The sequence below is a fragment of the Hakea prostrata genome, chromosome 3 (assembly GCF_041222555.1).
Source record: "Hakea prostrata isolate BN-2017 chromosome 3, UWA_Hpros_2, whole genome shotgun sequence".
Taxonomy (NCBI): domain Eukaryota; kingdom Viridiplantae; phylum Streptophyta; class Magnoliopsida; order Proteales; family Proteaceae; genus Hakea; species Hakea prostrata.
This window is the reverse complement of record NC_142602.1, coordinates 48,816,871-48,832,008: the sequence shown is the minus strand read 5'-3', so window position 1 is coordinate 48,832,008 and position 15,138 is coordinate 48,816,871. Positions and strand designations below refer to the sequence as shown.

At 39.2% G+C, this 15,138-nt stretch overlaps 1 pseudogene; it reads left to right on the top strand.

The window, feature by feature from the left end:
• The first annotated feature begins 2,830 nt into the window (after positions 1–2,830).
• On the top strand, positions 2,831–3,710 carry LOC149022389 (transcription repressor OFP17 pseudogene; annotated as a pseudogene).
• Positions 3,711–15,138: the final 11,428 nt, after the last annotated feature.

Sequence of the window (15,138 nt, the reverse complement as noted above, 5' to 3'; positions counted from 1 at the left end):
ATCATACATAAATCAATTCAACATGAACAAGTAATGCTACTGTAATCAAAGTTATGCAACAGTAGTATATCATTGTAAGAATCTAATTTAGGAATCATATCTATGATATTCAAATATTGAAACTAGATTCATGCTATCTATGTAATTAAGGAAATAACCATCCTTACCTTTTATAACTCGCAAAGGAATCCTAAGAAATCAAGTAAGATCTCGGCAAACTTGAGAAGAAGGTCCTAAACAAGTATATACAACATATTAGGAAAGATCCCTAACAGAAAAGATACCAAAACATCCAACATAGACCAATTCTGGAGTTCTTTGTACTCATTGGTCGAGTGGATTGGTCGATCGCCCGATCGACCAATCGATCGACCAATGCGACAACAAGACCAAACGAGGAATTGAAGGTCCAGATCAAATCCAATCCTAAAGGGGTTTTGCACACAAGTCAAGTGACTTACCTAATAGGTAGAAATGCCTTCAAACCAAGATAGAGAGCACTCCAAGTCCATCAACTAATCAGATCTTCATCAGGATTCAGTTTCCAAAAATAGAACCTCATCATCAACTTTCATGGATTCAAAGCCAGACACCAAGTCCTCTACTGGGATGGCCCAAAGCTGACTTCTTACTTTACTTCGGGTCATCGGACCTACAAATAACAAGGTTTCCGGGTCAAGGTTAGGGCTGGGTTTTACAGCAATGGGGGTTTGTGGGCGCTCAGGATTGGTAACCACCCCGTGAGAGGACACAAATCACATTGTAGGGGTCATTCGTTGGTAGGGTTGCAGTGGTAGACTTGGGCTCATGGGCGTTCAAGACCGGTAACCAACCCGTGAGAGGACATGAGAGCTTTCCGTTTACTATTTGTGGATGACCAATAAGTTGATGAGTCCGTAGTCCGAGTTGGTTGTAACCATAGGATACACTGACTTTAGTGAGAAGGATACCAGAAAAGATCTAGAGAAGCGAGGAATGGAAGTATCTGACTCTGACTTGATATAACTAAGTAGAAGGCTTGCATTGGGCTAGGCTTAACCTTGACATGCGCCAATACTCAGACCTATGGTGATGTCAGATAGCGGTGACCTAAACCCCAACCATGGAATGTCCGAGAGGCATGCAGGACCCAATTACCACCGGAGAACCCAAGATACCGAGATGGATGAAGAAGAGTGATTTGAGACCTACCCAGAGGAGTATGGTGCTATGACTTAAAGCATGTCTGCCAATAGAGGCTAGCATACATAGATTTAGAATCATACATGCATTGTCTATTTCATATCATGTGCATTCTTTATGATTTACTATCATGCTTTGCTGTGTTATTATGGAATAAACAGACTTGTTAAGTTCTTTTGAACTCACTCATTTTTGCAAACATCTTTGTTAGATCTATCTACAGGTGTTGACGACTATAATGGAGCAATATATGAGTTTGCCCCGAATGATGCATACTACACCCAAGGTGCTGACTACGACGGTGAAGAATTCCACAAAGGATGCGGTGTATTGTACCAAGATTAGTCGCACCCATGTGCTAGTTCAACGTTATCTAGATACTGAGTCTTATACTTTTAGAAGTGTTCTCTATAGACTTGAAGAGACACTAGTTTACTTTTTGATTACTTCTTTTCTATTCATTTTATTTTGAGAATTAGTTGTAATCTTTCCTTTTTAGTTCGAGCTACATTTCTGCTATGACTATAGGGTGATTTTTCCGCTTCACTCTACATCTGATTACTATATTGGTATCATTCTTTTTCCGCACTCTGATTATACATGTATCTTGATCTTTCAGTTAACATAGTATAATATTGATTTAGTCTTGTTCTCTATTATATTATTATAAATGTGGGAGGTGATTTCCTCGATACTAATCTTCGGGGCTGTGGATCACACACTCAGGTATGCCAGATAGGGTACCGGTTGGGTGGATGTGACATCAAGTGCACTAAGAAGGTGGAGTGGCTACGAAAGACTTGTGGCAAGACTATTGCAAAGGCTTATAAGGAAAAGGTTAAGACAATACAGAGACCTCATTAAGAGAGAGAGAGAAGGCCACTTAGTGGAGAGACTCTGCCCACAAGGATAGAGATGATACTTCCTGGCCTCAAGGACTATTGAAAATGACATCCTCAACAAAGATAGTGACATACTTGAGAAAGAGAAAGAAGACCTTCGCTTGAAATTAGGCAAAATTTGAATAAAGGAAGAGTAATTTTTAAGGATATGAATTGATAAACTTGGTTATGACTGGAGTTTGAATCGATTTGAAAAGAAAAAGAGTTGACTTCTTTCAAATCATGACGTTGCCCGAGAGTTATAGAACCATTACTCGAGGAGTAATAGAAGACTCAATGGCTTTGATGAACAAGTCTAGATCAGCTTCTTTATTTCATATTTCTCGCATTTGTAATGGTGATGCCGATCAATTAGCTGATGGGGCTTGGTGGGATTCTTCTCCCTTCTATGACTTTAGTCTTGTCTCCAATCAGAGGATTGTCTCTAGTCGTCACTTTAATAAAATCCTATTGCCATTGCCAAAAAACATTCTCAAATCTCATTGGTATAGCCGCTGGTGCAGGAGCTACCCTCCAGGACAGCAATCTCTTGCCGTCTTAAAATGGTTTAAAATGGGAATCCAATTCGTGGTCACCACTTTCCCTGTTACCAAACGTGAACCCCACTAGCATCTGTCAATCAGATATCCAACACTTAGCGTCGAAAACCTATTCAAACCTATTTTTTAAATTCTTTAAAGATAACCCAAAATGCGGCCAACCATTTTACGTACCTAATTACCAACCTCCACTTTCTCCTTCTTCTCTCTCTCTCTAGTCGTTATCTGGTTTTCTTCCATCTCTAACGAATCCTTCAACATTTTGCTTCAGTTAAACACTACCTCCATCATTTACAAATGAAGCTGAAAGCCTTCATTGCCTTCAAAGCCAAGCTTTCCAATCCATGGCCATGGCCATGCAGAAGCTTCATCAGAATCAGACTGAAAAGACCCATTTGGGTAAGAGTCTTTCGATCTCGTCAATACCACTCTACACCCAAGAAAAGCTATATAAGGAAGAAGATCTTCAGAGCATTAGGACCAGTACTTTTCCGGCGATCATCACTTCAAATAGAAGAGATGGACCAGCTTGAAGAGCTGAGGAGTGTAGCTGAGCTGGAACGTAGTCGAGTGCCTTTCCCATCACCCAACACTCCAGCATACATTCGGGTCAGTGCAGCTTGGAAGAAGGAATTCACAGATGAAGATGATGTGGAAGATGCTTGCAGGAGCTTTGAGAATTATTTAATGGAGATGATAGTGGAGGAAGGCAAGGTGAGGGATTTGATGGATGTGGAAGAGCTTCTCCATTGCTGGAAGAGTTTGAAGTCTCCTGTGTTTACAAATATGGTTTCTAGGTTCTATGGACAGGTTTGCAAGGACTTGTTTTCAGGTGAGTAAGAAGAGAGAGTGTTTGATTAAGAAGACTATACAGGTCACCTTATGTAATATGTACTGATAGATCTTTCCATTTTCTTTTCATCATCTTTAATCCTATTGAAGAAAACACTCAAATCTTTTAATTGTGCAATCTCCAATTTCCAATTTACAGCAATTTTGTGAACACAAATTGGAGAGATTAGAGGGTTTTCGAAAATAAGATCACTGGATCCATTAGAAATTGGAGAGAACTACTAGGGATTTAAGGGTTGTAGGGTAAGGCTTTTATTTTCCATTTCTTGTGTTCTTTTGCATTTTTGAGTTAGATAGCTCAAATAGTGTGTACTCCGGTCTCTCTTTTTTTTCTCCTTTTCTGGGAACAATTTGAAGTCTCCTGTGTTTACTAATATGGTTTCTAGGTTCTATGGACAGGTCTGCGAGGACTTGTTTTCAGGTAAGAAGAAGAGGCTGTTGATTAAGAAGACTACAAGTCATCTTATGTACTAATAGATCTTTCCATCTTTAATCCTATTGAAAGCACTCAAGCTTTTAATTCTGCAATCTCCAATTTCCAATTTCCTATTTATAACAATTTTATAAACACAAATTGCAGTGATTAGAGGGTTTTCGAAAATAAGTTCACTAGGTGTACAAGGGATAGAGACCCATTAGGAACTTAAGGGGTGTTATGGTAAAGTTTTTGTTTTTCAATCCTTGTGTTCTTTTTTGCATTTTTGGATACTAATTGCTCAAAATCCCGTATGTGTAATCCAGTTTGTCTTGTTTTTCCCCCTTCATTTATGAAATCAATCAGCTCTTTTGCACAATTTTGTGGTGAATCTCACAAAAAGAAAAAAGAAATGCTTCTCTTAAAAAGGTGGAGAAATATGGTCTCCTAAAGCGGACATTCTTGTCTTTTTACATCAAAACGTACCTCCTATTTTGAAACCCTAAAACTCAAAAGTTCCTTCCATGTTTTATTTATTATTTATTATTTATTATTTGTTGTTACAATAATGTCTTTTTCCTATGTAATCATATATGATTTCAACACCCAGAAATTGTGAAAATGCATAGAAAAAATAAAAATGGTTTGTTACCTAGAAATAGAGAAACATAATAGAATCATTACATACAACCCCTAAATGGATTAGATTTCACTAGAATAAAGCACAATTTGTACTCGTATTTGATGAGCATTTGACTTGAGTCAATAGTTATTTAGAATCATTTTTATTTTTAATATGATTTTGTTAGGCATGTTAAAAAAAGAACTTTTGTTGTACATATTTCGCATTTTTTTATACCAAATGAAAGGCTGAGATTAAGGACTTAATTTTAAATTTGAAATGTCCAATATGGCCTTCTAGTTTCTTTGCTTTCTCAGCCACTTATTTAGTATATATGTACAGAGAGCAGTCCACAGTAAAGGATCTTTTTCTATTAGACATATATGAACATAATTTAGATATAATTTTTTTGACAATTTATTTATATCCTTGTTATTGACTAAAGAATAGAATCATAAACATGGTGAGAGCTGTGTATATTCTAGTCTCATTGTCTGTGAAGATCATGAGAAGTACTAGTGTCATATCTAAAATTACAAAGATCTCTTCATGAATCTTTTCTTATTAGTTCATTATTTAACTACTACTAATAAACTATTGCGAATTAATAAGATTATTTTATTATTATACTTTTTAATTAATGAAACTATGTCAATTGTATTTTGTAATTCGGAGCAAATCAATGATACCTTGTTTGAAATTGAAACATCCCCAGTCTGGAGGATCCGCCCATGGTGGGTTAGTTGAGCGGTTAAAAACTCAAACTCCGATGGGGAGGTCTTGGGTTCTCACCCATCGGGCGGCATTTCATTTCCAGTATTTAAAAAAGCACCAAAAAAAAAAAAAAAAAAAAAAAAAAAGTCTGGAGGACCCGACAACTTGGAAATCAGCAGTAGTGATGCTAGAGTGATTGATGGATCTACACAACATAGAGGTAAAGCCATTAGATAAGGCGATGACATGAGAGGATTCCTCACCATTTAATCTTGAAACAACTGCAAGGCAGTCCGAATTGGCAAGAAGTGTTGGATATTTAACGCCGTGGCCAGAAGAATAAGTGCATCACGGCAAGCCCTCGCTTCCATAGCTGTAGCTGAGAGAGAAACCATAGTACCACTTATGCTTGGCATAACCAAATTTTCTATGGGAAAACATTGAGGATTTTTAAAATTTAATATTAAACTTTTAATCTCAACTAATCATTTAATAAAAAATGTATTGTTGTGCACATACCACGCCCCCTCACAAAAGCAACAGAATGACAAGGAAGCGAAGATTGGGCACATTGAAGAGAAATGGAAGGGTCAGATGGCAGAACGATGCTGCATAGAGAAGTGAAAAAGCTTTCGGCAATGGTCTGATTTGCTGCTAGGATAGTCAATCTTGGGTTGGGATTAATGCCTTCAAAACAGAACCTATTTCTCGCCTTCCAAATATGCCAAATCACTGCTGTCCAAATGGTATCCACATCATGGTCTGGAACCCCTTTAAACTTTGATCTGATCAAAGCCTACCTGATCCCCAAAGCTGCTACTGTTGGGTTGATCACCTCGCAATTCAATAGGAACTGAAAATGGAGAAGAAGAAGAGAAGATGAAACACCTGCAGAAAATTTGATAACAGAGTTCAGCCGTAAGGCCTACGTCTCCGGAGCTCAGAACAAGCTCAAATGCATTATAAATCTCAGAACTCTACAACTTCCAGCAATAACCTATGTACCCAACCAATCCAACACCTTAGATCAAAACCCAATGAGAAACTCCATGAGAAAACCCCAAGATTACAGCCTGAATCTTGCAGAAGAACTAGCACAGAGACGAGAGAAGAGAAGAGAGAAGAGCGAGACCTCAATCGTAACTCAGAGAACCCTAAAATTACATTGCAACAACACAAATAACCCCAACCAAGAATATATATATATATATACAAAGGTCAAACCCACAACAAAACATGGCGTTGGTTCAAGAAAGGTGAACCAGGAGCATATTCTTAAGCCAAAACGGGTCCAACATCAGGAATTTATTGATCAACCCTTCACAATTCTCCCCCTTGATCTGTAAAGCCTGAGCACCCATAGTGTAATGAGCTCCCATCATTGCTCAAAAACCTGCAAAACAAACTTGACAGAAAACAACAGCAATAGGGATACAAGAAAGACAAAACAACACTTCAAAAACATAATATAAAATCACAGTTGAACTCATCAGCCAACAAATTAAAAAAACAACTCAACTGATACAAAAACATATACCAAACCACAGCATAGACCTGGAGAATTTAGCAAGTTCAACATGTCATGAACAACAACATAACAGTCTGAGAAGCAATGGATGATGTTTACATCGGATGCGTCCAAAAACTGTTTAGCCCATGGATTTCTTAATGCTTGCCAACAAAAAAATGTTAGATGTGGGGCAACTCCAATAATGGAGTCAGTGGTAGTTTCCTTGTATGGCACTATCGTGTATCCAAAATTTTACTGAAGCACGTTTCTTTCCATAACCATCGGGTTCCTTCACCCTCACGCTACTTGTTGGTTTGACCTTTAAACCAGTCCTGACCAAGTTCCTTGACCTGACCGTGGTTGAGCCTAACTCACTATTATTTTATCCTCATCATGAGCCCCATAAACAAAAGTGAAGGAGCCTAACCACCCCCATTTGAGACTCATTCCTCTCCCCCATCAAGCATATACTCACTCACAAGTGAAGGAGCCAATATTTGGTGTTTTAGCACCATTACTAGCTCCCCAACTCCATTCAACTTTGAGGGATATTCCAAAGTTGATAAGCAAGCTCATTGAAGCCAAGCTTGGAGTCATTGAAGGTCATTGGAGCTTTTTATTGATGCATTGCTGTTCTTGAAGCATTCATTCATTGCATCACACACACACAAGGGGTAAAGTGTCACACCTCTTGTTAAGGTAATATCCGACACTTCTTGTATTTGTATTGGTTGTTGAATTCTAGTCTAGGTTGATTAGAATTTAGTCTTGGGTGCTCTTGCCCGTAAACAAAGATTGATTGGGTGCTCTTGCTCTATTTGCTAAACAAAGATTGTAAAGGGTACTCTTGCCCCGCAACAAAGATTATTGTAAGGGTTTGATCTCTACCCATTGTATTGAAAAAGAATCAATAGTGGAATACTCTCTTGAGGCCAAGAGAGGAGTGGACGTAGACTTGTATAGTTGAACCACTATAAATTATGTGTTGTGATTGCTTGCCTTTATTTGAATTTCAATTAAATTGTTAACTTACCTTGAAATTGCAATCAAACCGAGAATTTGGGATAATCCACGGGGTACAACCTAATCACCCCCCCTCTAGGTTGCACCAACAATAAGGTTTCTCCCCAAGCAATCATTGGAGGTTCTCGACCATCAAAGAGGCCTGCAAATGGCCCCTCCTTCTATGCTTCCCATATTTGCCATACCGAAGTGGAAGAAATCTCTTCCAACTTTTCTCTTCCTTTCTCTTATCTCCTTTGGGTTCCCAACCTGGATGAGAGAGCTGATTCAAACCCTCTCGAAGAGTTTTCAATTTATGGTGATACTCTGAAGAGTGAGGTGAGGTTCTCCTTCTACTCTGCTCTCTTTGCCGAAATTCTCAATCATTGGGACCTTTGTCCTGGTATGCCTCTCCTGAATAGCTAGAGACATATCATAGGCCTCATCAGGCTGTGTCTCGACCTCAATGTTAGCCCTTCTCTTTCTCTATTTTCCCAATTCTACTACCTTAGTAAGTCCAATCCTCTGGGTTGGGTCTTCTTCTCCAAACGTCCCAAGAGTGAGCTAGGATGGTCGAGCAGCATCCTTACTAAGGGGACTTGTCCATCAAACCACATAGGGTGGCATTATCGGTATCTATTCTTTCAAGTGCCACCCTCTAGACTTAACTTCCCGATTGCCTGGAAACACCAGAATCCCTACACCCAGGCGAATCACCCTCTTTGTCTCTCTCCTACCGAGGACAATGTCGTTTGAATGATAAAAGCCATCCGAGCTTGTCAGGAGATCCATGGTCTTGCCATGGAATATGAGGTAGTTCTTCAGTGGTTGGGTTTGGCCGCTGGTGAGCTCCCAATCCCGTGTATCTTTTGTTTTTGTTATATACATACCCTTACTGTACGAATCTTCATTTCCTTTTGCAATGCCTCCTTGTTACAACCCGAAGGTTGTTAAGGCCTTGGCCACCCAAGGCTTCAAGGCTATTGAGGATCGTGCAGCCCGAACTAGGAGAAAGAAGAAAGAGCCCGAGGCCCCTCCTCCTGCATTGAAGGTATCCTCCAACACCCTCAAGGGGCTTCTGAAGGTTTGGTAAGAACCTACTGCTAAGGGGAAGGAACCCGTTGACGTCACTGAATCCACTCAGGAGGACGTCAATTTAGCCAGGAGGAAGAAAGACTTGGAAGATGATGTTGCTTCCAAGAGGGCCAAGGTCGAGCAGGGGAACACGTACATCCCCCCTTGAAGTTGAGGGTTCGGGATCAGGTCTCCCATGATGCTTGAATGCTAGCTGATTGGGAGGTCTTGAACTTTATGCCTGATGAAGAGCTCGTATGTTCTTCCATTAGGTAAGTAATTTAATTTTTTTTGAGTTCATCCTTCATCTGTGTTATTTTATCTTCTTTCTTTCTTTCTAACTATTCTTCATCTATTCTTCAGTTGTAGGGTCCTCACTGAAGACTTCCATAGACATATGGAAGTTCTGTTGAGGGTTGGCCGTCTCAATGCTCGGGAGAAGCACTATGAGGGGGAGGTGGAGGCCAAGCAACGGGAGGTTTGTAAAATCTAGCCCTATCCTAACCTTGGCCCTAACCCGGATCCATTGTTGTTTATAGGTCTGAAGACCCGAAGCAGTGGTGGAAGAGAATTGTGGACCCTTTTGATTGATAATTTTGAGTCGGAGTCTGAGCCCATGGACATTGACGATGATACCCCTTACTTGAGTACATTGTCGGTGTTTAGTGAGAATCCACGCATCGAAGAAGAGTGAATTAGTTGAAGTACCTAATGAATTCCCGTGTACAATCTGAAGGTATTTCCAGAAACTTGACTTCTTGATTGACTTGTAGAAGAAAACCCCACTCTATTTATCCCTGTATAGCCTTCCGAATCCCTGTTCAAAGTTGCTGAACTAATTCTGGATTTTCTGTTGAACTGTCTTGGTCGATCCTCCTTGGTCGATGTCATCGACCAAAGTTTCCCAGACTCGAAGTTAATGATTCTTTTGTAATATTCCCTATCCTATTTATGCTAACCTCGTGTTTTGAGCCCTATTCTAATCATTACCACTCCTGAGAACGTGGAGAAGGTTCCCCAAAGCTCTTCCTTGGCATTGGTGAAGAAGATTCCACCCAAATCATTGTCAATCATTGTTCTTTGTCTCCATCACCAACTACAAGGTATGATTCATCACTCTCACTCTCTATTCTATTCTTTTCTATTCCTTTTCTTGCTGTTGAAACCTTGGAGTTGGTGCTGCAACCGTGCAACCATCACTCCAAGTGTTCACTCTTGCTTAACTTATGATTCTCTCCCATGTCCATTGATGCTATGCTCTCATTTCAAGCCTTGCATATGTATTCCTTAATTTTTCTTCTTAACTTCATGCATTCTTATCCTAAACTGAGGTATATAGTGTGCTATGTCTATATTTAATGCTAGCATATGATCCTAACCCAATTCCTATAAGTTCCCCTAGCTAATTCATGCCTTTCCAATGCAAATGCAATTGATTTCAATCCATGTTATGATTCTTGTCTATAGAACTTAGTAGTCCAATTTGGGGCTTTCTATTTAGACCTTTAGATTGTGTAAATTCCTTGATTAGTTCTTATACTGTGCTTAAGCATCCCTCCAAGTTCTGGATCGATCCGAGCCCTGAAAGACCAATTTCGGACCAAAATCCCCAAAATCCAATATGCAGCCTCGAGACTGTCTTGGTTGATCCTCCTTGGTCGATGCCATCGACCAATAGCATCGATCAAACATGTTGCTGACTGCAACTTCACCCAGTTTTGACCCGTTCGACCTTCGATTTTCCCGATTTCTTATTTATGTTTGTTTAGGGTCGTAGCACTATTATTGGATCATTCCTTTATGACTCTTGGATCATCATGAAGTCAACTTAAGGTAAGGATGGTTGTGAAATCCAGCCCAAACCTAGCCAGAACACCCTATCTATTTTGGGTGAAGAAAGGTTAGTTTAATGTTACATCTTGAAGTTGGACCTTGATTTCAGTGTTCTATCTCCTTCTTCTCTCTTTTCTTCTTCTTATTTTTCTATCTTGATGTTTTGATTGTGGAGAAGGTGTTACACTACTGTAACTACATATCCTCTAATCTCCTTATGTCTCAGAGTGAACCCCCAATCACTCTATGCATTCCTTGAAACCACATGGTGAATCTCCTCAATTCTTCACTGATTTTGATTGAGTTTTGGACAGCATGATCATTCTATTGTAGCTTCTTTTCTAATTGATGTTTAACATGTTTGATCTTAGCCTTTACTGATGTTCTAATGTATTTCATCTATTTGAATCAATTCCCCTTTCTTTCTAGCCATTATAGCCTTCTATGTTGACCATTGATATAAGCATTCTAGTAAGTTTCTATTTTTGATTCCTCTCATTCTAGGATTAGTATTCTTTTGATTTTCTATTTAGTTATTCTTGCCTCTGATATGTTCTTGATATTCCATTAGAGTGAAGCCTTGTTCTCTCTAATTCTTCCCTTGAATCCATGGTGAGTTTGCTATGAGAACCATGTTGTTTCCAATTTAGAAACTCATGTTCCCAATCTATAAAGTACTTATTTTTGGACCATGGATGATATCAAATTCATGCTAGATAGTCTTAGTATGTTTGTGTGAAGTTCCCTTTCGAATTTTCGATCAATCGGACTTCAAACGAAGAAGTTATGACCAAAACAGTGCAATCTGTACCTTGCTGTCTCCATTGGTTGACTGATTGGTCGATTGGAGCCAGTAGACCAATCCAATCGACCAATGGGATCTGTTTTGCAGATTTAGGTCTTTCTTGCTCTATTTAAGTCAAATATCAGGATTACTTCATCTCCTCTGCCACCTAAGCCTCTGGAACGAGTTAGAACTCCATTCTAATCAATTTCCTTGCATCCTTGGTTGATCCATCGCAAAAACTCAAGTAATCTTCTTCCTCTTGCATCAAAGGTATGTCTACACTCTCTTCTTCTTCTCCATCTCTGATTTTCTTTCCTTTTTGGGCTGAGACAGTAGAGAAGATGCTGCATTCTCTGTTGCAAACATCTCTCTACTCATCCCTCATGATCTTCCTAAGGATTAATGGCTAATGCGATGATCTTAATCATGATCATTGCAAGCTTTTGAAGGAATCATGATCTAAATCATGATCTTGTCTTCGTTCATCTTTAGATTCAAATTCTGATCTTCTTAGATCTGTTTTATGGATCATATTAGTAGTCAATCATTGTGTTTTCGTTACAAGAGTTGTAACCTATCAATCTCTAGTTCTTTCTTCTTGATCATACCATGCTTTCTCCAAGAACCATGACTGATACATTTATGGTAAGTTTTGTTTCCTTGTTTAGATTCATGTTCTTCAGTCTTAGATCTATTTTTCTTGAAGATCTATGCATGCTTTTCATGATTTCTTTATCACAATCAATGATCCATCATCCTATCGTTCTTGTCCATGATTTTTACTATGAATTCTTCAAGAACCATGATTGATCTAATTATGGTAACTTTTGTTTCCTAATTTGTAACTTGAAGACTTGATTTGATTAGTGTTTTGAAGTCTTCTATATACTAGGATATTATCATAGTAGTTTCCCCCTTGTTTGGTACCCTTTTGAACCACCAAATTCGGTTCTATATTCTAAAAACACTGATTTTAAAGGCCACTGTCTCTGTTGGTCGACTCATTGGTCGACTCATTGGTCAACTGAGGCAGTAGACCAAGTCAATTGACCAATGAGTACAGCAACCTCATATTTGGTCTGTTTTGGATGATTTGATCTCTTACCTTCTAGGTTTCTTTCCTAATATGATATATATACTTGTTTAGGACCTTCTTGCCAAGTTTGGGAAGATTCTCCTTGATCCTTGGAGATTCTCTTCAAGTTATGTAAGGTAAGGATGGCTACTTCCTTAACTACATAGATTGCATATCTTAGTTTCTATATTTGAATATTGTTAGTTTATTTCTTTAATTAGATTCTTACAATGTTATACTAATGTTGTACTATCTTGATATCAGTAGCATTACTTGTTTATATTAAATTGACTCATGTATGATTTACTTACCAAATGTATACAAGTTGGATGTTATTATTGATTTCTTTCCATAAATGAAGTTACCATATATGTGATGTTATGGACTGATGCTTGTGTATGCTTAAGTATGGTTTGGGAAGGAGAGGTGTCCTTTCGACACTTCTGTCCTTGGACAACTACAGGAATATTATGAGATGTTTCCGGAGATGCCCTCTGGACACCTTCCTAAACTGTTGGATGACATATTTAGGACTGTCTAGTAGTGTTTGGCTAGGATATCCCGTTATGTCAGACCCTAATCGGAGGGGAATTGAGACCGAACGACTCGTGGTAGCAATGGGGATTCATGGGCGCTCAAGACCGGTAACCAATCCGTGAGAGGACATGGATCACATTGTGGATACTCGAAAGAGGCCATTTATCGGTAGGGTTGCATATGGTTAGACTTGGGCTCACGGGCGCTCAAGACCGGTAACCAACCCGTGAGAGGACGTGAGAGCTTCCCGTTTACCATATGTGGATGACCTATAGGGTTGATGAGTCCATAGTCAGGGACTATGAGGACTCTAGTGTGAAGGATGCCGGAAAGGATCGTCAGGGGCAAGGAATGGACGTATCTGGATCTGACTTGATGTAACTGAGTAGGAGACTTGCATTTGGCTAGGCTTTTACCCTGACATGCGCCAGTACTTAGACCAAACGGTGATGTGAGAGAGAGGTGACTTAACCCCCAGCCATGGAATGTCCCGAGGGATGCCGGACCCACTACCAAAAGGCGTTGTGTGATGAGACCTTCCTAAAGAAGTACGGTGCTATGACTTAAAACATGTCTGCCAATAGAGACCAGCATACATAGAGTTAGATTCATACATTCATTGTTTGTCTCATACCATATTGCATTTATGTTTGTTTTGAAATCTTGCCATTTATGTTATTATGGATTTAACTGCCTTACTGGGTTTCTTTCGAAACTCACTCCTTTTGTACCATATCTTTTGTTAGACTTCTCTGCAGGTTTGAAATATGATGACGGTCCATATAGGGAAGGGCAAGGGGAAGAAGATGAAGACTGAAGATGAAGAAGAGCCGACTGAAGATGTGGATTAGATTTCTCTTGTTTCTTTTAGACTTATCTTTTACTTTACATGTATTAGCTTAGAGCTTTACTTAGATTTCGCTCTACCTTCCACATATGTTGTGGAGTATATTTCCGCTATACTCTACAGTTGTCTTTTGATTTGGTATCTTGTTAATTCGCACTCTGATATTCTTAGTGATCCTTCTGAGATCTTTTCTTGAATTTTATTATTAACTTATTAGAATACAATGATTTGTTCTTGCTTTTGATTATGTTATTGTGCTAAATGGATATGATCGTTCCTAAACTTGATTTTTTGGGTTGTGGATCACTTCCCCTGGTAATCCAGATAGGGTATCGGCTGGGGGGATGTGACAATGGTTATCGCCATAATTACATAGGCTATGTGCTTATGTCTTGATGTTCATAACTTAGTGAACATAGTCTCTTATTTGCTTTTGAATATCATAGGACTGCTATACATGTTTTAGAACAATAGTATTCTGCTTTTGTATATTCTTGTTATAATGATCACTCATTCTTGTTACTTATATATATGATGAATCATTTCGATGTTATGATTTAACTTCTATCATGATGATGTATCAAGTGTATGCGATATGATGGACTTGAGTATGTGATTGCTTAGGTATAACATGGGATTGGGGAGTGTCCTATTGACGCTTCTGTCCTTGGGCATCGGAGGGAATAGTATGGGATGTTCTTCGAAGGTGCCTATCGACACTTTCACGGGTTATTGGATGACATACATTGTAAAACCCAGCCCTAACCTTGACCCGGAAACCTTGTTATTTGTAGGTCCAGTGACCCGAAGTAAAGTAAGAAGTCAGCTTTGGGCCATCCCAGTGGAGGACTTGGTGTCTGGCTTTGAATCCATGAGAGTTGTTGATGAAGTTCTATTTATGGAAACTGAATCTTGATGAAGATCGGATTAGTTGATGGACTTGGAGTGCTCTCTATCATGGTTTGAAGGCATTTCTACCTATTAGGTAAGTCATTTGTTATGTGTGCAAAACCCCTTTAGGATTGGATTTGATCTGGGTCTTCAATTCCCTGTTTTGGAATTGCTGTCAGCATTGGTCGACTGATTGGTCGACTGGACCAGTCGACCAATCCACTCGACCAATGAGTGTTGTCTTTGGCAATTAGGTCTTGCTTGCTCTATTTAAGTCCAATCTCGAGTCTACTTCATATTTGCTGCCTCCAAACTCTTTGGAACGAACCAAAGACCTCTGCAAGTCATCTCCCTTG